The sequence below is a fragment of the Lepidochelys kempii genome, chromosome 1, assembly GCF_965140285.1.
Source record: "Lepidochelys kempii isolate rLepKem1 chromosome 1, rLepKem1.hap1, whole genome shotgun sequence".
Classification (NCBI taxonomy): domain Eukaryota; kingdom Metazoa; phylum Chordata; order Testudines; family Cheloniidae; genus Lepidochelys; species Lepidochelys kempii.
Window position 1 is genome coordinate 310,690,651 of NC_136380.1, and position 22,050 is coordinate 310,712,700.

The 22,050-nt window shown below is 43.9% G+C and overlaps 1 protein-coding gene across 22 annotated transcripts in view; it reads right to left on the bottom strand.

Moving 5' to 3' along the window:
- The window catches only part of CADPS2 (calcium dependent secretion activator 2), a 593,917-nt gene that overhangs the window by 555,989 nt on the left and 15,878 nt on the right, over positions 1 to 22,050 (bottom strand). Inside the window, exon 1 of one of the 22 annotated variants that reach the window (XM_073328228.2) lies at positions 15,454 to 15,471. The exons of the other annotated variants lie outside the window; for them this stretch is intronic. The gene's annotated coding sequence lies outside the window, so the exon portion shown is untranslated. Of the gene's footprint in view, positions 1 to 15,453; positions 15,472 to 22,050 lie in introns of those variants that run through there. 22 annotated transcript variants of the gene reach the window in all.

Genomic DNA, 22,050 nt, shown 5'->3' on the forward strand with positions numbered 1-22,050 from the left:
GGGTCATCCCATTCACCCTTTTTAAATAGTGGCATAACATTAGCTTTCTTACTTCCCCAGTGTTCCAGCACTTATTGAAAACCCAACATTAACAGTCCAGTGAGCTCCTCACCCAGCTCTTTTGAAACACCTGGATGCAAGTTACCCAGACCTGCTGATTTAAAATATCTAACTTTTGTAGCTGCTGTTTAGTGGAATGGGAATGTGTCATCATCTGATATGACTACATCGTTATCGTTCTCCACCCCCCACACACACACACAAATATAGAACAGAAATATTTATTGAACACATCTGCCTTTTCTCCATTATTATTAATAATTCTATCATTTCTATTTAGCAATGGACCAATACCATTGTTAGGATTCTTTTTGTTCCTTATGTACTTCAAAATCTCCTTCTTATTTTCCTTACCTCTGCTTGCCATAGATTTCTCCTTGCATCCGTTTGCTTTCCTTCTCTGTTTTCTACATTTCCTAGCCTCTTATTTATTTTTATTACTATCAATGTCCTTTTTTTTTTCCTTTTTTTTAAATAGATGCCTTCATTTCCCATCTAAACCAGGTTGTATTTTAACTTCTTTATTGATTGTGGCTTTTGGGTATCTAGTTAAATGCTCTTAAACAATTCCCAATCATCATTCACATTTTCTTCCCAGCTGAAATAGCTCATAATTGTTTTCAGCTTGGCGAAAACAGGTCTTAAGCACCAAGCATATATATTACTGGTTTACAATTGTGATCAAGTCATGATCACCCATACCTAACCTACCATAAATTTTTAGTTTGGTGAGCAATTATTCTATCTGTCAAAACAAGGTCTAATACAGATTTCCCCTGGGTTTGATGAAACACTGATAGTTAAGTTTCAGAGTAGCAGCCGTGTTAGTCTGTATCCGCAAAAAGAAAAGGAGTACTTGTGGCACCTTAGAGATTAACAAATTTATTTGAGCAAAAGTTTTCATGAGCAACAGCTCACTTCATCGGATGCATTCAGTGGAAAATACAGTGGGGAGATTTATATACACAGAGAACATGAAACAATGCGTGTTACCATACACACTGTAATGAGAGTGATCAGGTAAGGTGAGCTTTACCAGCAGGAGAGTGGAGGGGGGGGGAGGGGAACCTTTTCTATGGCCCACCTTGATTATCACTTCCAAAGATCCCCCCCACCCCCCGGTGCTGGTAATAGCTCACCTTACCTGATCACTCTGATAGTTAAGAAACTCATCTATAATATTTAGAAATTCTGAGGCTGTTTTAGTGCTGGCAGCATGACACCTCCAGCATACGTCACTGAAACTGAAGTCCCCAATGATCACACAGTTTTTACCTACACATTACTGATAGGGGCTTATGGAGCCAGTCATCCTGTGCCCCGGTGATTTGGTGGTCTGTAGAAGAAACACCAACTAATAACCCATCTTGTGTTAGATGATCCGTGTTCTGTTAGAACACGAATGCTTATGGATCAAAGATTATTTTCTTCTGAGTTGTCAGTGACTCAGAAAAAGGTAATGTCATTTTTGACAAAGTTCACTCCACCTCCCCTTTTGCCCACTAGATCTTGCCGAAGGAAGTTATAACCATTGATCTTAACATCCTAAATCACATGAATCATACCACCACGTTGTAGTAATACCAACTAGAAGGAATTTCTCATTTATGAGAATAAATTAAATTTCTCCTGTTTGTTACCCAGGTTGCTAGCATTGCTATATAGGCAATTCAATAATTTCTTCTCTTCATGTCCCCTGGTTTCTTGATTAATTTTGTCCTCAGTATCTCCATTTTACACTAACTGAATGCTCCTATCTTTGCCCTTTTTATCTTCCCGTTTTGTTATGAGTTCAACACTCTCCTGACAACTCTAAACAGCCTGATCCTGAAGAGATTGATTCCCCTTCTACTGAGATGGAGGCCATCCAAACTATACAGTCCTCTCTCCCCACAGAAGGTAGATCAGTGTTCCACAAAACCCAAACGCTCCATCTTACACCACTTACCCAGAATCTTCTGCCTTTTGGTGTCCTTTATTTGGAGGACAGTAAGGATCTCTAGGATCCTTAGGCTCTTTCTCAGATTAAAACTCTTTCCTCAGTATCTGTATTAGAACACTACAAGGTGGAACAAGATCTGCTCCCATCCAGCCCTACCTGTCTTCAACCAAATTACCTATCTCATGGAAGGAGTGGTTAAGAACATAAGAGTGGCCATACTCTGTCAGACCAAAGGTCCATCCAGCCCAGTATCCTGTCTACCGACAGTGGCCAATGCCAGGTGCCCCAGAGGGAGTGAACCTAACAGGTAATGATCAAGTGATCTCTCTCCTGACATCCATCTCCACCCTCTGACAAACAGAGGCTAGGGACACCATTCCTTACCCATCCTGGCTAATAGCCATTAATGGACTTAACCTCCATGAATTTATCCAGTTCTCTTTTAAACCCTATTATAATCCTAGCCTTCACTACCTCCTCAGGCAAGGAATTCCATAGGTTGACTGTGCGCTGTGTAAAGAAGACCTTCCTTTTATTTGTTTTAAACCTGCTGCCCCCTAATTTCATTTGGTGGTCCCTAGTTCTTATATTATGGGAAAAAATTATTTACTTGTTCTTTATTCGCTTTCTCCACACCATTCATGATTTTATATACCTCTATCATATCCCCCCTTAGTCTCCTCTTTTCCGAGCTGAAAAGTCCTAGCCTCTTTAACCTCTCCTCATATGGGACCCGTTCCAAACCCCTAATCATTTTAGTTGTCCTTTTCTGAACCTTTTCTAATGCCAGTATATCGTTTTTGAGATTAGAGGACCACATCTGTATGCAGTATTCAAGATGTGGGCGTACCATGGATTTATATAAGGGCAATAAGATATTCTCCATCTTATTCTCTATCCCTTTTTTAACAATTCTTAACATCCCATTTGCTTTTTTGACTGCCGCTGCACACTGCGTGGATGTCTTCAGAGAACTATCCATGATGACTCCCAAATCTTTTTCCTGATTACTTGTAGCTAAATTAGCTTCCATCATATTGTATGTATAGTTGAGGTTATTTTTTCCAGTCTGCATTACTTTACATTTATCTAAATTAAATTTCATTTGCCATTTTGTTGCCCAATCACTTAGTTTTGTGAGATCTTTCTGAAGTTCTTCACAGTCTGCTTTAGTCTTAACTATCTTGAGCAGTTTAGTATCATCTTCAAACTTTGCCACCTCACTGTTTACCCCTTTCTCCAGATCATTTATGAATAAGTTGAATAGGATTGGTCCTAGGGCTGACCCTTGGGGAACACCACCGGTTACCCCTCTCCATTCTGAAAATTTACCATTTATTCCTACCCTCTGTTCCCTGTCTTTTAACCAGATGTCAATCCGTGATAGGAGCTTCCCTCTTATCCCATGACAACTTAATTTACATAAGAGTCTTTGGTGAGGAACCTTGTCAAAGACGTTCTGGACATCTAAGTGCACTATGTCCACTGGATCCCCCTTGTCCCAGGGCCAGTGTAACCACTAGGTGAACTAGGCGGCCGCCTAGGGCGCCAAGATTTGGGGGAGCCAAAAAGGGTTCCGGCGGGATGAGTGGCGACAAGCTCACAGATGGGAGGCGGCTGGGCGGAGGCGGGCTTGGGGTCGCCCCCCTGCTCTGATTGCTCTCCCCCCGCCTCTCCCTCTGCATGTGCCAGCCCCGTCCCCAGCCCTGGCTCCTCCCGGGGGGAGCGCTGGGTGCCCGAGCTGTGGGGGCGGGGCAAGGCTCGGACTGCCGGGGAGGGGGCTCCATGTGCTGCCTGGGGGGGCTCTGCCCCGGGGTGGGGAGGCAGGGGCCTGTTGGTGCTGGAGGTTCGGGGGGGACCCTGTGTGCCAGGCTCTGGTGGGAGGGACAGCGTGGCTGGCCAGGCTGGGGGGAGGAGAAGCAGCGGGGGCAGGGGAGGCTGTATGCCAAGCTCTGGAGCAGGGGGCAGGGTCCCATGGTACATGTCCCAAGACAGCTCAGGTTTTGGAATCTCCCTAACATCCTCAGCTGTGAAGACTGAAGCAAAGAACTCATTTAGTTTCTCCGCAATGACTTTATCGTCTTTAAGTGCTCCTTTTGTATCCCGATTGTCCAGGGGCCCCACTGGTTGTTTACCAGGCTTCCTGCTTCTGATGTACTTAAACATTTTGTTATTACCTTTTGAGTTTTTGGCTAGATGTTCTTCAAACTCCTTTTTGGCTTTTCTTATTACATTTTTATGCGTAATTTGGCAGTGTTTATGCTCCTTTCTATTTACCTCACTAGGATCTGACTTCCACTTTTTAAAAGATGCCTTTTTATCTCTCACTGCTTCTTTCACATGGTTGTTAAGCCATGGTAGTTCTTTTTTAGTTCTTTTACTGTGTTTTTTAATTTGGGGTATTGTCATAAATATAAAGGGAAGGGTAAACCCCTTTGAAATCCCTCCTGGCCAGGGGAAAGCTCCTCTCACCTGTAAAGGGTTAAGAAGCTAAAGGTAACCTCGCTGGCACCTGACCAAAATGACCAATGAGGAGACAAGATACTTTCAAAAGCTGGGAGGAGGGAGAGAAACAAAGGGTTTGTGTGTCTGTCTGTAGTCGTCTTGGCCAGGGACAGAACAGGAATGGAGCCTTAGAACTTTTAGTAAGTAATCTAGCTAGGTATGTGTTAGATTATGATTTCTTTAAATGGCTGAGAAAAGAATTGTGCTGAATAGAATAACTATTTCTGTCTGTGTATCTTTTTTGTAACTTAAGGTTTTGCCTAGAGGGGTTCTCTATGTTTTTGAATCTAATTACCCTGTAAGATATCTACCATCCTGATTTTACAGGGGGGATTTCTTTATTTCTATTTACTTCTATTTTTTATTAAAAGTCTTCTTGTAAAACACTGAATGCTTTTTCATTGTTCTCAGATCCAAGGGTTTGGGTCTGTGGTCACCTATGCAAATTGGTGAGGCTTTTTATCCAACATTTCCCAGGAAAGGGGGAGTGCAAGTGTTGGGAGGATTGTTCATTGTTCTTAAGATCCAAGGGTCTGGGTCTGTAGTCACCTAGGCGAATTGGTGAGGCTTTTTACCAAACCTTGTCCAGGAAGTGGGGTGCAAGGTTTTGGGAAGTATTTTGGGGGGAAGGACGCGTCCAAACAGCTCTTCCCCAGTAACCAGTATTAGTTTGGTGGTGGTAGCGGCCATTCCAAGGATAACGGGGGTAATATTTTGTACCTTGGGGAAGTTTTGACCTAAGCTGGTAAAGATAAGCTTAGGAGGTTTTTCATGCAGGTCCCCACATCTGTACCCTAGAGTTCAGAGTGGGGGAGGAACCTTGACATGGTGGCACAGTGGTGGGATTAACCTGAAATCATTTTGAGATCCAGTTGAGATTTTTTGAACTAGAAATACAGATTTTAAAAAGGAATTTTTAGGAAGTCCAGAAGGCAGCTTTGAAACTGAAAGCAGCTTGGTTTCTCTCTGCTTTGTGGCCAAGCAGAGACAAAAGGGGATTATCTTGTGAATTGCAGGTTTCATTTGCCTGGAGGCAGGGTACTTAACTCCTGCAGGGAAATTCACAGTCTTCCAACCCAGAGGTTTGTTTTTTTTTTCTTTTCTTCCTAAAAGTAAATAGGGGGTGTGTGCTCTACCCATTTGCCTGGAGACAAAAGTGGCAGGGTTTTTTTTAGGATTTTGATTTTTTTTTTGTTTTACAAGGAGCACAGGTTTGAAAAGAAATTTTTTTTTTCTTTGGGCTGGGTAAGCAGGTTTCCAAGTAGTTGGAGGTTTTTTGCTTTAATTTGGGCCCAGAGCAGAGACAAGGGAATTGTCTTTTTCTGTAGGCTGACAATCACTATCAGAGAATAGGTATTCTATTCCAGCACAGCAAAATTTTACAGCCAAGTTTTGTTTGTTTATTTCTAAACCTCGGGTGTAAAGTTAGTTAAAAACAGAGAGGTTAGAATGACCAAATCCTCAGCTCGACTACAGCTGGAATTAGCCAAATTTCAGGCTGAGGAAAAACAAAGGGAACATGAAAGACAGATAGAACTCATGCGGCTGGAGAAGGAGGTACAGGAGGCTGCCCACAAGAGGGAAATGGAGGCGAGGAAGCATGTGGAGGAGATGGAGAGAATAAAGGCCCAGCAGAACATACCAACAAACCCTAACAATCCTTCTCCAGGTACCACTTCCCATCCCAGAAAGTTCCCCACCTACAAGGCAGGTGATGATACCGAGGCCTTCTTAGAAAACTTCGAAAGGGCCTGCCTTGGGTACAACATCTCTACTGACCAATACATGGTAGAGCTGAGGCCGCAGCTCAGTGGACCCTTAGCTGAGGTGGCAGCTGAAATGCCTAGAGAACACATGAACAAGTATGAACTGTTTAAATCCAAGGCGAGAGTCAGAATGGGGATAACACCCGAGCAGTCTCGTCGGAGGTTCCGAGCCCTAAGGTGGAAACCAGACATGTCATTTACCCGACATGCCTACCACATTGTGAAACATTGGGATGCCTGGATATCAGGAGCAAGTGTTGAATCTCCAGTAAATTTGCCCTTCCTAATGCAAATGGAACAATTCTTAGAGGGTGTTCCTGAGGAAATAGAAAGATACATCCTAGATGGGAAACCCAAAACTGTAATCGAGGCAGGAGAGATTGGAGCCAGATGGGTGGAGGTGGCAGAGAAGAAGAAAACTGGTCGCAGTTGGAGCGGAGACCAGAAGGGACCACCCCAGACCACACCCTATTACCGGGGGCCGCCCAAAGCCCCACCTACCTCCCAAAGAACCCTCCAGACCCCTTATCGTCCCACCACCCCGTTCTCCAGCAACCCTCCTCGTCCCAGTGACCCGTCAGCTGGACGATGTTTTAAGTGTAACGAGCTGGGGCATGTAAAGGCCAACTGCCCCAAGAACCCCAACAGATTACAGTTCATTGCACCGGAATCACACCAGAGGTCCACAGGCCCAGATACCTCCCAGATACCCTTGGAGCGGAGGGAAACTGTGAGTGTGGGCGGGAAGAAGGTCACCGCGTGGAGGGACACCGGAGCACAAGTGTCAGCTATCCATGCTTCCTTAGTGGACCCCAATTTAATCAACCCAGAGATCCAAGTGACGATTCAACCCTTCAAGTCCAACTCTTTCAATTTGCCTACAGCCAAGTTGCCTGTCCAGTACAAGGGCTGGTCAGGAATGTGGACTTTTGCAGTCTATGATGATTATCCCATCCCCATGCTGTTGGGGGAAGACTTGGCCAATCATGTGAAGCAGGCCAAGAGGGTGGGAATGGTCACCCGCAACCAGGCTAAACAAGCCGTGAGGCCTAGCTCTGTTCCGGAAACTTCTATCAGGACCCAGTCAGAGGTGATGGACCTGGACCCCAGGCCAATGTCTGCAACAGCAGTAGTGGATCCAGTCCCAGAGACCCAGACGGAACCAGTCCCAGAACCGGAACCAGCCGAACAACCAACACCAGACCCCGTGTCAGCACTGAATCCAGTACTTGCAACCTCAACACCAGAGGGCCCCACCGAACCTGAACTGGCAGCAGCCGATAACCCTACACAAGAGGCTCAGCCGGAGCCTGAATCCCAACATAGTGCACCAGCGGAGAGCGGTTCACAGTCAACAGAAACAGCTCCATCCCCTATATCGCTTCCAGAGGGACCAAGCCTAGGTCCACAATCCCATGAGGAACTGATGTCTCCAGGATCAAGGGAACAGTTCCAGACCGAACAGGAAGCAGATGAAAGCCTCCAGAGAGCTTGGACGGCGGCACGGAGCAACCCACCGCCTCTCAGATCTTCTAATCGATCCAGGTTTGTTGTAGAAAGAGGACTTTTATACAAGGAAACTCTTTCTGGGGGACACCAGGAAGACTGGCATCCTCAGAGACAGTTGGTAGTTCCAACTAAATACCGGGCCAAGCTCTTGAGCTTAGCCCATGATCACCCTAGTGGCCATGCTGGGGTGAACAGGACCAAAGACCGTTTGGGGGGGTCATTCCACTGGGAGGGAATGGGCAAGGATGTTTCTACCTATGTCCAGTCTTGTGAGGTGTGCCAAAGAGTGGGAAAACCCCAAGACCAGGTCAAAGCTCCTCTCCAGCCACTCCCCATCATTGAAGTTCCATTTCAGCGAGTAGCTGTGGATATTCTGGGTCCTTTTCCGAAAAAGACACCCAGAGGAAAGCAGTACATACTGACTTTCATGGATTTTGCCACCCGATGGCCGGAAGCAGTAGCTCTAAGCAACACCAGGGCTAAAAGTGTGTGCCAGGCACTAGCAGACATTTTTGCCAGGGTAGGTTGGCCCTCCGACATCCTCACAGATGCAGGGACTAATTTCCTGGCAGGAACTATGAAAAACCTTTGGGAAGCTCATGGGGTAAATCACTTGGTTGCCACTCCTTACCATCATCAAACAAATGGCATGGTGGAGAAGTTTAATGGAACTTTGGGGGCCATGATACGTAAATTCGTAAATGAGCACTCCAATGATTGGGACCTAGTATTGCAGCAGTTGCTCTTTGCCTACAGAGCTGTACCACATCCCAGTTTAGGGTTTTCCCCATTTGAACTTGTATATGGCCGTGAGGTTAAGGGGCCATTGCAGTTGGTGAAGCAGCAATGGGAGGGATTTACACCTTCTCCAGGAACTAACATTCTGGACTTTGTAACCAACCTACAAAACACCCTCCGAACCTCTTTAGCCCTTGCTAGAGAAAACTTACAGGATGCTCAAAAAGAGCAAAAAGCCTGGTATGATAAAAATGCCAGAGAGCGTTCCTTCAAAGTAGGAGACCAGGTCATGGTCTTAAAGGCGCTCCAGGCCCATAAAATGGAAGCATCGTGGGAAGGGCCATTCGTGGTCCAGGAGCGCCTGGGAGCTGTTAATTATCTCATAGCATTCCCCACCTCCAACCGAAAGCCTAAGGTGTACCATATTAATTCTCTAAAGCCCTTTTATTCCAGAGAATTAAAGGTTTGTCAGTTTACAGCCCAGGGAGGAGACGACGCTGAGTGGCCTGAAGGTGTTTACTACGAAGGGAAATGTGCTGGTGGTGTGGAAGAGGTGAACCTCTCCATGACCCTTGGGCGTATGCAGCGACAGCAGATCCAGGAGCTGTGCACTAGCTACGCGCCAACGTTCTCAGCCACCCCAGGACTGACTGAACGGGCATACCACTCCATTGACACAGGTAATGCTCACCCAATTAGGGTCCACCCTTACCGGGTGTCTCCTCAAGCTAAAACTGCTATAGAACGGGAGATCCAGGATATGTTACATATGGGTGTAATCCGCCCCTCTGAAAGTGCATGGGCATCTCCAGTGGTTCTAGTTCCCAAACCAGATGGGGAAATACGTTTTTGCGTGGACTACCGTAAGCTAAATGCTGTAACTCGCCCAGACAACTATCCCATGCCACGCACAGATGAACTATTAGAGAAACTGGGAAGGGCCCAGTTCATCTCTACCTTGGACTTAACCAAGGGGTACTGGCAGGTACCGCTAGATGAATCTGCCAAGGAAAGGTCAGCCTTCATCACACATCTCGGGCTGTATGAATTTAATGTACTCCCTTTCGGGCTGCGAAATGCACCCGCCACTTTCCAAAGACTTGTAGATGGTCTCCTAGTGGGATTAGGAGAATATGCAGTCGCCTACCTTGACGATGTGGCCATATTTTCGGATTCCTGGGCAGACCACCTGGAACATCTACAAAAAGTCCTTGAGCGCATAAGGGAGGCAGGACTAACTGTTAAGGCTAAGAAGTGTCAAATAGGCCTAAACAGAGTGACTTACCTTGGACACCAGGTGGGTCAAGGAACTATCAGCCCCCTACAGGCCAAAGTGGATGCTATCCAAAAGTGGCCTGTCCCAAAGTCAAAGAAACAGGTTCAATCCTTCTTAGGCTTGGCCGGTTATTACAGACGATTTGTACCGCACTACAGCCAAATCGCTGCCCCACTGACAGACCTAACCAAAAAGAAACAGCCAAATGCTGTTCAGTGGACCGGAAGGTGTCAGAAGGCCTTTAACAAGCTTAAAGCGACACTCATGTCTGACCCTGTACTAAGGGCCCCAGACTTTGACAAACCGTTCCTAGTAACCACAGATGCATCCGAGCGTGGTGTGGGAGCAGTTTTAATGCAGAAAGGACCTGATCAAGAATTCCACCCTGTAGTGTTTCTCAGCAAAAAACTGTCTGAGAGGGAAAGCAACTGGTCAGTCACTGAAAAAGAATGTTATGCCATTGTCTACGCTCTGGAAAAGCTACGCCCATATGTTTGGGGACGGCGTTTCCACCTGCAAACCGACCATGCTGCACTAAAGTGGCTTCACACCGTCAAAGAAACTAACAGAAAACTTCTTCGGTGGAGTTTAGCTCTCCAAGATTTTGATTTCGACATCCAACACATCTCAGGAGCTTCTAACAAAGTGACTGATGCACTCTCCCGTGAAAGTTTCCCAGAATCAACTGGTTAAAATCGTCCTTGAGATGTGGAAAATATTGTTAGTCTTTATGTACTTGGTAGTATATTTAGAGATGCATGTGTCTTATTAACTCTGTTTTCCTAGAGCTCCAGGAAGAAATCCCAGCCAGTGTTTCACCCTAGCTGAGATTTGGGGGGCGTGTCATAAATATAAAGGGAAGGGTAAACCCCTTTGAAATCCCTCCTGGCCAGGGGAAAGCTCCTCTCACCTGTAAAGGGTTAAGAAGCTAAAGGTAACCTCGCTGGCACCTGACCAAAATGACCAATGAGGAGACAAGATACTTTCAAAAGCTGGGAGGAGGGAGAGAAACAAAGGGTTTGTGTGTCTGTCTGTAGTCGTCTTGGCCAGGGACAGAACAGGAATGGAGCCTTAGAACTTTTAGTAAGTAATCTAGCTAGGTATGTGTTAGATTATGATTTCTTTAAATGGCTGAGAAAAGAATTGTGCTGAATAGAATAACTATTTCTGTCTGTGTATCTTTTTTGTAACTTAAGGTTTTGCCTAGAGGGGTTCTCTATGTTTTTGAATCTAATTACCCTGTAAGATATCTACCATCCTGATTTTACAGGGGGGATTTCTTTATTTCTATTTACTTCTATTTTTTATTAAAAGTCTTCTTGTAAAACACTGAATGCTTTTTCATTGTTCTCAGATCCAAGGGTTTGGGTCTGTGGTCACCTATGCAAATTGGTGAGGCTTTTTATCCAACATTTCCCAGGAAAGGGGGAGTGCAAGTGTTGGGAGGATTGTTCATTGTTCTTAAGATCCAAGGGTCTGGGTCTGTAGTCACCTAGGCGAATTGGTGAGGCTTTTTACCAAACCTTGTCCAGGAAGTGGGGTGCAAGGTTTTGGGAAGTATTTTGGGGGGAAGGACGCGTCCAAACAGCTCTTCCCCAGTAACCAGTATTAGTTTGGTGGTGGTAGCGGCCATTCCAAGGATAACGGGGGTAATATTTTGTACCTTGGGGAAGTTTTGACCTAAGCTGGTAAAGATAAGCTTAGGAGGTTTTTCATGCAGGTCCCCACATCTGTACCCTAGAGTTCAGAGTGGGGGAGGAACCTTGACAGGTATACATTATGGCTTCTTTAAAAGTGTCCATTCAGCTTGCAGGGATTTCACTCTAGTCACTGTACCTTTTAATTTCTGTTTAACTAACCTCCTCACTTTTGCATAGTTCCCCTTTCTGAAATTAAATGCCACTATGTTGGGCTGTTGAGGTGTTCTTCCCACCACAGGAATGTTAAATGTTAATATATTATGGTCACTATAACAGGACCACTTGGAAATAGTTACCTCTTGGACCAGATCCTACACTCCACTCAGGACTAAATCGAGAGTTGCCTCTCCCCTTGTGGGTTCCTGTACCAGCTGCTCCAAGAAGCAGTCATCTAAAATATCGACAAATTTTGTCTCTAGCCAATATGGGGATAATTGAAATCCCCCACTATTACTGAGTTCTTTATTTTGATAGCCTCTCTAATCTCCCTTAGCATTTCATAGTCACTATCACTGTCCTGGACATGTGGTCAATAATAGATCCCTCCCGTTATATTCTTATTAGAGCATGGAATTACTATCCAGAGAGATTCTATGGAACATGTGAATTCATTTAAGATTTTTATTTCACTTGATTCTACATTCTTTCACATATAGTGCCACTCCCCTGCATGACCTGTTCTGTCCTTCCAATATATTTTGTACCCCGGAATGATTGTGTCCCATTGATTGTCCTCACTCCACCAGGTTTCTGTGATCCCTGTTATATCAATATCCTCCTTTAACATGGGGCACACTAGTTCACTCATCTTATTATTTAGACTTCTAGCATTTGTGTACAACCACTTTAAGAACTTGTCACTGTTTATTTGTCTGCCCTTTTCTGATATGTCAGATTCTTTTTCATGTAAATGTTTCTCGTTTGATCTGGCCCATACTTTATCCTCTTCCATCCTCTCCTCTTGATTAAAACCTAGAGAATCTCTATCAATAGACTCTCCTCGAAGAGAAGTCTCTGTCTGATCCACGTGCGCCACTGCAGCAATTGGCTTTCCCCCATCTCTTAGTTTAAAAACTGCTCGGCAACCTTTTTAATGTTAAGTGCCAGTCGTCTGGATCCACCTTTGGTTTAGGTGGAGCCCATCCTTCATGTACAGGCACCCCCTATCCCAAAAGTTTCCCCAGTTCCTAATAAATCTAAACCCCTCCTCTCTATACCATCGTCTCATCCACACATTGAGACTCTGAAGCTTTGCCTGCCTACCTGGCCCTGTGTGTGGAACTGGAAGCATTTCTGAGAATGCCACAATAGAGGTCCTGGATTTCAGTCTCTTTCCGAGCAGCCTAAATTTGGCCTCCAGTATGTCTCTCCTACCCTTCCCTATGTCACTGGTAACTACATGTACCACGACCACCCGCTCCTCCCCAGCACTACACAAGTCTATCTAGATGCCTCGAGAGATCCGCAACCTTCGCACCAGGCAGACAAGTCACCATACGGTTCTCCCAGTCATCACAAACCCAGCTATCTAGGTTTCTAATGATCAAATCTCCCATTACTAACACTTGCCTTTTCCTAATGACTGGAGTTCCCTCCCCAACATCATCTGGAAGGAGGTCCCGACTATGGGCAGGTTTCCCTCTTCTCCCATTGACTGCTCTCCTTCTCTGGGCCTTTCATCCTCCTTAACGGCGCTGGGGCTGTCTGACCAGAGGTGAGACAAATCTACTGTGTTCCAGAAAGCCTCATCAACATACCTCTCTGCCTCCCTTAGCTCCTCCAGCTCCGCCACCCTGGCCTCCAAAGCCCGTACACGGTCTCTGAGGGCCAGGAGCTCCTTGCACTGAATGCGCACATACGCCACCCACCCACAGGACAGGTAAACGTACATTCTACGCTGAGTGCAATAAACAGGATAGCCCGCACTCTGCTGCTGGGCTTCTACCTGCATTCTCTCCTACAGCTACCTAGGTTAGTCATAGGGTTTTTGTTTAAATCAAGACGTTCTGATTATAGTTTAACGGATTTAAAGAATGGCAAGTGTACCTCACCCCCTTTCCACTCCCCTTCCATACTCCCTCTCAAAACTTCCTGTTAGCAGCCCCTGGTCGCTTGCTCACTGCTTTATAAAGCCCTGGCATTCTTGATAGCTCCGCCCACGACTAAGGCTCAGCCAACGAACAGAGGCTTCTAGATTTCAAGGCTTCTAGATTTCTTGTTTAGAAGCTCACAGCTTCCAACTGCCAGCCACAGCACACAGTCCTTCAAACAGACAGACAGACAAACAAGCTCAAGGTTGTTGTATTTCTTCTCTTATCCCCCACACCAGGTTGTCTAAGATTCTTCTTGTTTGTGAGAATACCTTCCCACTCCCCGACCCTGCACCTTGTGCCTATTTTTTTCAGAGGGGTGGGGGGAAGAGTTGGGAACAGAGAGCGGGAAAAGGAAAACTCCCAGCCGTTCTGATGAATGCCCCACATTTTCTTTGTCATGAGTCCATGGAAACACACTTTCCTTTTTCTCCCAATCTGCTCTGAAAGAAATTTGCCATTGTATCACTTCCAGAGATAAAGATGTGGGACTCAGACACCATTTCAGCAGAAACTTTGTGGCAATCTATTCTTCTAAACATAAATTGAGTGTTCAGCTTTAGAAAAAGGAAGTTTAGGATTTTTATGACATTTTGAAACCTCCTCACAAACTCTTTCCATAGGTGGAGTCTCTCTTAACCTACCAATTCCTGACATCAGCAATCAAAAAGGTGTGACAGACAACAGAATGACAGAAGGCCTGTATTTTGTTGTGTATTGCAGCATCATTTACAGATTATAATGGTTTATAAACTATAATGTCCGTTTTAAAGATGTTTCTTCACTGTGCAAATAAACCAATTTTGGAAAAAGCAAACAGGAAAAAGTAGTTCGGTCATGTTCAACCCTGCCCATGGGTCACAGCAGGGTTTGAACCTTGGCTCTTCAGAGCTTCAGCACAGACCTTTATCGCTTGGGTTAAGGAGTAACTGCTAACCTCTCTACAGGCCAGCAACTTTAGAGGAAGTCAACACACACTTTGCTTTTAGGTTACACACCTATTTATTAGGCTGCAGTACAATATTGAAGATCAGGACTCCTTGGTTGTATCAATAGCCATGGGTCGGGTCTATGGAGTAGTGGTTAGATATGGGATAACCAAAGGACATAGATTTGGCACTTCAGTGTGAAAAAAGACAGCATTGCTAAGTGGATAACATTTAGGTCTACCATATTAGAGACCCACATTCTATTTCCAATTTTGCCTCAAGTGATCTGGTGCAATTTCTCTGTTTTTATTACAAATTTATTTGTAAAATGGGGGAAGGAGGCTAATACCTGACCACCTTTTACATTTGGGGTGAAAGGCCATTGTCAGTAATAAGGACTCTGAAGCGCAAGGAAAAACAAACAGCCAGCAGAGCTGAGATATGAACTCATTCTCCTGGCTCCCAGCTCAGGGCACTTTCCCCTAGGCTACAGAGTATTTAGAAAAATAATCTCTCTCCCCCTTCATAGGGACACTGCCTGCCTTTGTGGTACCATCAGACAGACAGCATGATCCAGCAAAAATGCCAGATATTTCAAGCATATTGGATCTTGCAGACTGTCTGTCACAGGGTGGCTGGTGCCTGTGATTAAGGCACATCCAACTCACCTGTGCCACAGCAAGTGCTCCCAACTGGGCCAATTAAGAGGGCAGGGCAGCAACAGGGGACTATAAAAGATCAGGGAGAGGCCCAGTGAGAGAGAGACTTAGTATGTCAGTCAAGAAAAGTCAGGCGATTGGAGGAGGTGATGGTGGTCATCTCTGGGGAGAGCTTCTGCCCTCCCTGGGAAGAGGGAGGAATTGGCTAGGAGCATGTATGTTTGGGACACGGGAGAGGCTGAAGGCAGCAGTAGCAGTAGAGAGAATTGAGGAACTTACCCACTGATATGTCCAGGGCTGAGAGCTGGACCCAGAGGAACAGCAAGAGGGTCAGCGAGAGTGAGGGATGCTCACCACGCAAGGATGCTCCTAGCAGAGAGGCTGTGATGGCTCCAGCTAGGAAGAGAGGGGTTATAAGGACTACAGGCACTGGAGGGGATATGGGCTATGTTTTGGGACTATTGTGACAGACTATTTGAATAACGTTTATAATAAACCAGGCCAAAGGAAGGTATTATTGTGTCAAGAGAGATGGTCTATTTCTGGGCACTCAGAAGGAGGAAAACTCAGTCAGGTGTGCCTGGCGTGCCAGGGCCTGTTACAGAAAGCATTCCAGTTGGGGCCACCCTCTGACAGTCTGATAGGTGGTGAATGAGTTATGAGATAAGAACGGCCATACTGGGTCAGACCAAAGTTCCATCTAGTCCAATATCCTGTCTTCCAACAGTGGCCCATGCCAGATGCCCCAGAGGGAATGAACAGAACAGGTAATCAAGTGATCCATCCCCTGTCGCCCATCCCCAGCTTCTGGCAAACAGAGGTTAGAGACAATAGCCATTGATGGACCTATCCTCTATGAATTTATCTAGGTCTTTTGTTGTGAAGGCCAAGATCTGTTATAGTCTTGGCCTTCACAACATCCTCTGGCAAAGAGTTCCACAGGTTGACTATTGTGTGAAGAAGTACTTCCTTTTGTTTTAAACCTGCTGCCTATTAATTTCATTTTGTGACTCCTAGTTCTTGTGTTATGAGAAGGAGTAAATAACACTTCCTTAATTACTTTCTCCACACCAGTCATGATTTTATAGACCTCCATCATATCCCCCCTTAGCTGTCTCTTTCCCAAGCTGAAAAGTCCCAGTTTTACTAATCTCACTTCATCTGGAAGCTGTTCCATACCCCTAATCATTTTTGTTGCCCTTCTCTTTGTACCTTTTCCAATACATCTTTTTTTGAGATGGGGCGACCACATCTGCACAAGATGTGGGTATAACACAGATTTATATAGACATGATATTTTCTATCTTATCTATCCATTTCCTAAAGATTCCCAACATTTTTTGACTGCCAGTGCACACTGAATGGATGTTTTCAGAGAACTATCCACAATGACTCCAAGATGTCCTTTTTGGGTGATAACAGCTAATGTAGACCACATCATTTTATAGATAGAGTAGGGATTATGTTTTCCAATGTGCATTACTTTGTATTCATCAACATTCAATTTAATCTGCCACTTTGTTGCCCAGTCACCCAGTTTTGTGAGATCCCTTTGTAGCTCTTCACAGTCTGCTTAGGACGTAACTATCTTGGGTAGTTTTGAATCATCTGCAAATTTTGCCACCTCACTCTTTACCCCTTTTTCCAGATCGTTTATGAATATGCTGAACAGTCTGGTCCCAATACAGACCCACAGGGGACACCACTATTTACCATTTATTCCTACCCTTTGTTTCCTATCTTTTAACTAGTTACTGATGAATGAGAGCATCTTCCCTTTTATCCCTTGACAACTTACTTTGCTTAAGAGCTTTTGGTGAGGGACCTTGTCAAAGGCCTTCTAAAAATCTACGTACACTATATGCACTGGATCACCCTTGTCCACATTTTTGCTGATGCCCTCAAAGATTTCTAGTAAATTGGTGAGGCATGATTTCCCTTTACAAAAACCACGTTGACTCTTCCCCAGCAAATCATGTACAGCTATGTGTCTGATAATTCTGTTCTTTACTATAGTTTCAAATAGTTTGCCCGGTACTGATGTTAGCCTTACCAGCCTGTAATTGCGGAGATCGCCTCTCGAGTCCTTTTTAAAAATTGGTGTCACATTAGCTATCCTCCAGTCATTTGGTACAGAAGTGGATTTAAATGATAGGTTACATACCACATTTAATAGTTCTGCTATTTCACATTAGAGTTCCTTCAGAACTCTTGGGTGAATACCATCTGGTCCTGGTGACTTATTACTGTTTAGTTTATCAATTTGTTCCAAAGCCTCCTCTATTGACACCTCAATCTGGGACAGTTCCTCAGATCTGTCACCTAAAAAGAATGGCTCAGGTTTGGGAATCTCCCTCACATCGTCTTCAGTGAATATCTTTGCAAATAATTCATTTAGCCTCTCCATAATGGTCTTATCACTCTTGAGTGCTCCTTTAGCACCCTGGTCATCCAGTCACCCCACTGGTAGTTTAGGGGGCTTCTTGATTCTGATATACTTAAAAAAAAATTGCTGTTACTTTTTAAGTCTTTGGCTAGCTGTTCTTCAAATTCCTTTTTGGCCTTCCTAATTATATTTTTACACTTCATTCACCAGGGTCTGTGCTCCTTTCTATTTTCCTCACTAGGATTTAACTTCCACTTCTTAAGGGATACCTTTTCGCCTCTCACTGCTTCTTTTACTTTGTTGTTTAGCCACGATAGCACTTTTTTGGTTCTCTTACTATGTTTTTTAATTCGAGGTATATCTTTAGTTTGAGCCTCTGTTATGGTATCTTTAAAAAGTTTCCAGCTTGCAGAGATTTCACTTTTGGCACTATATCTTTTAATTGCAGTATGGTTAAGACTCTGGAGAACATGGACATTGCTTTCTTGGCAGCTACCTGTACCCCAACTGTGGGCATCACTTCCACAACTATCAGAATGACAGACCTCACTCACTTCTGTGAGCTAGCTTTCCTACAGTAATAAATAATACTTAAAAAAAAAGAAAGCCCTCCCAGTTGGAAACTGGAAGGAAACATAAAACCCTTTGTAATTTCCAGAAATTGTGAGGCACTTGAATTAAAGTGTTAAGTACAGGACATAAAGATAAGTTAAAGTCATAACAATGTTATATTTTGAACAGTTATGAAGTTGTGATGTATTACAAAGATAAAAGCAGGTCACACAAAACATGGGGAATTTCAGGGAGAAGAGATTAGAAAGACTACAGTAAACAAGTGCGGAGGTTTCATTATTTTATTATGTAAAATGTATGTATATGTACACATACAGGTTTTAAAAATGGTTAAAAATCTGGAATATTTGTAGGTTTTTTTTCAATTAATTTTCCTAATTATGGCTTTTTTTTTACATATATTATGTGCAGAAGGCCCATTCAAACAGTGCTCAAAAATATAATAAAAATTCACAAAACATAACTCAAAAGGCATTCTATATTAAAATCTGCATGTCCTGGAAATTAAATGGTCCTGAGGTCAATTCAATGCTTGACCCAACAGATGCTTCTTACCCTCCACTTAGAAACTTGGCAAACAATCTCTGGCAGAATGCCAGAGGAAGCTCTGGCTTATTAGAACACTCAAAACTGAACTTTTCAAGGAAGTTTAGCTGACAAAAATTACAGTCAAAGCAAGTTCACAGCAATGCTATGACTGGGTACACATTAACAATAATGCCAAAAGCTGTTGGTCTTTTGCCACAGTATCATCTAGTACTGGGCGTGTTTGGGGGATATGTACGGCTGCTGAACATGAATCTAATCTCACCACTTTGTCTGGTTGAACAGGTCAAAAGAAAGCCTCTTTAGCCTGAAACTTGTAAATGGTAATTTATTAACTGATTAAAAAAAAAAAACTTTGAAGAACTCAAATTATGCCAGCCAGACAAGTGGGTATAACTTTGTCTACCAACAGATACAGATGGGAAATAAAGCAAACCTCTTATGACATCAGTTCCGAACAAAGAGCACTGGGTGATCCTTCTTAGCAGTCTTCTTAAACACTAAAAATTTTATTAAAACTAATGTTAAAAACATTATATAAAACATAGGCTGGGAAAAGCGTCTGCACATCTGGGTATAGTGCTTAGATTATCCTCAAATACAGTTTGTTTTTAAAGTCATATGATACATAGAGTACATAATCAGCAATAACCCAAATTTAGGTGAATAGATTTAATACTATTCACCTAAATGTTTAGATATTAGAATCCGAATACTCGGGTACATCACTCATGAAAAGTTGTACAGAGATTTGGTTGTGGAAAGCAAAATATATCAATGAGTAGAGACTGTCCCTCAGTAATTGAGAATTAGGTTGCTTGTCCATTTAGAAAATACAATCCAAGAGGAAAGTATTTGTTACTTTCCTGACTGTGCTTCTCATTGGCACTCTAGCTCATCCCTCATGGTATTGCCAATGTCCAGTGATGTGTTCTGTGTAGATGTCCCTCGACCACCTGATGGCGTCTGACACTATAAGTTGCTGCATCAGCCGAGCATTGACCAATTCCGCATTCTCTCAGCACTAGTTCGTTACTGGGGTATCATGCGCCTAAAGCACCAACTATCAGTGCATGTGTCTGGACCTGGTAACCCTTAGCTCTCAAGGTTTTGGCCAGAGGGGCATATTTCTCTACCTTTTGAGCTCAGACATCATGGAAGGCCAAAATAAAAATTAAATATAATGACTATCTAGAGTAGTGGTTCTCAAACTACTTACCATTGTAGACTGCATATACAGCTATTTATGTGCTATGTGGGCCGCATCCGCACAATATATATACTACCTGTATGGCCCAGAAGATGTCACATGGGCTGCAGTGTGTGCCATTGGGCCGCAAGCAGCCTGAGAACTACTGATCAAGAGGCATTCGTATAGCTGTGTATTTGTTTGAACGCCCAATTCATTAAACCAATGCACCTGCACCTCTCTCAACGTAGGGAGCTGCAGCAATGATGCTATGGTGTATCTGGAACACTTCACCTCCTACCCTGATGGCAGATGCTTAAAAACATGACGGGAAATTATAGGGCCCAGTAGGTGATTTTCAAATAATTCTAGCTTAGTTATACCTAATGGGCATTTCTTCAAACATGTCAAAGTAATGGAGGCCAAAGTCCATGGTACATTTAAACTTTACAATGTAAGGTGCTCCTGATTTAAAGAGAGTACAAAAATAAGCAGCTGGAAAAATTAACACCTTGTTATACAAACTTTGATAAATGCTTGGATAATAAAACACAAGAAATTTAACGCAGTTTTTCGAGGAAGGGGAAACAATCTTCAGACAGAGTACCTATTTCTTATGCTTGTTATCTTTCTAAAAGTTACATGCTTCTGAAAATAGACTCTGTCCTGGAATGCACATGACTCTCTCTCTCTCTCTCACCTTCCCTCCCTCCTCCACACTCCAATATTATCTGTATAACAGCTTTCTATTAACTTTTGCTTTAAATGGTGAAGCACACTAGAAAGATTTACCTTGTATCAAACAATAATTGATGCCATCATATCTCAGTGACTTTCTGAACCTATACCAGACTGAGAACTGAGTTGTATTAGTAGTTAGTAATAAAGGACTTCCTACAGTCTTCACTCAGGGCAAACACCCACTGATTTCAATAGGAGTTTGATCTCAGTAGGACTGCATGATCTGGCCTAAGCTCATAAATACAGCTTATTTTTGATTTCCAGATATTTTCTCAATCTTTGCTACTCTGAAAAACCAACCCAGGAGGAAGAGAAACTCTCCTCTATGAAGTGAAAACCTAAAATCAAGCAAGATCAGATTTAGTGGAGTAACACAGCAAGTTCCAGACCCACCCAAAACTAGTCTGCTTTTTATTTTTGTTTCTTTGTCTTGCTAGCAACTCATCTGTAAGGAGATCACAATAAAGGACCTGTCCAATATTTTAACACAATGCATATTTGATATGCCAAACAGTTCCAATAGAAAGACAATATTATGACATTTTTGTACAAGGAAACAGCCTCTGGAACCTTGCTTTGCGGCCTCTGAATATGTAATTCAAAATTAATGAAGGGATAGAGAACAACTAAGGACAAGCTGGGGGCTCTCTTGAGCAACAGCTTTCAAAATAAATATTTGGCACATGTTGCCTGGAGATGTTCATTTATACTTTTAATGAAAGCACAAAAGTCATCCCGTTATCACACAAGCAGTTAAAGGGTACATTATTTTGCAAGAGTACACTATAGTACCATAAAAACTATGTGCCTCTCCTCCCAGTCTCCCACACTCATTCTTGGGGACCTGAACTTCCATGTTGATGACCCATGCCAACCCGCACATCTCCTCTAAGGTTACCACCTCTAAGGTACAAAAAGTCCAGACATCCAAACTATTTCATGCGAAGTGTGAAACAACAAATTAAGGGAGGCAGGACTTTTAGTCACTAGGCATCTCACTAGGTCTGGAAACTGCCTCCACCTTATCCTCCTCGATTCCTGTGTTTCAGACACAGCTGGAAGGAGCTGCTGATCCCCCCACATCAAGCTCTAGCCAGGAAGTTCTAGATAGAAAAGATCCCACCATAACATGCCCCCTGTTTCCCTCCCCTCTCTGCAGCAGCTTCCCTGCCCTTTCTCCCTGAAGCACAAATCCTGCCCCAGCCTGACAGCTCCCCACCCCTCCCCAGCTGCTGGGAAACTTTTGCTCTGCTGGCTCAGTTTATCAGGCCATGGAGTCCTCGCCCTCCTCTTTATTCCTTCTGCATCCCTGGTTAAACTGTCCCATCCACCAAAAAGGGCCATCCGCTTGACTTAGTCTTCATCAAGCACTGGTCTCTCTGATCTCTTTCTTGCTGAGCTCCTCCTCTCCAACCATCACTTGGTGGTCTCATTCAGCATC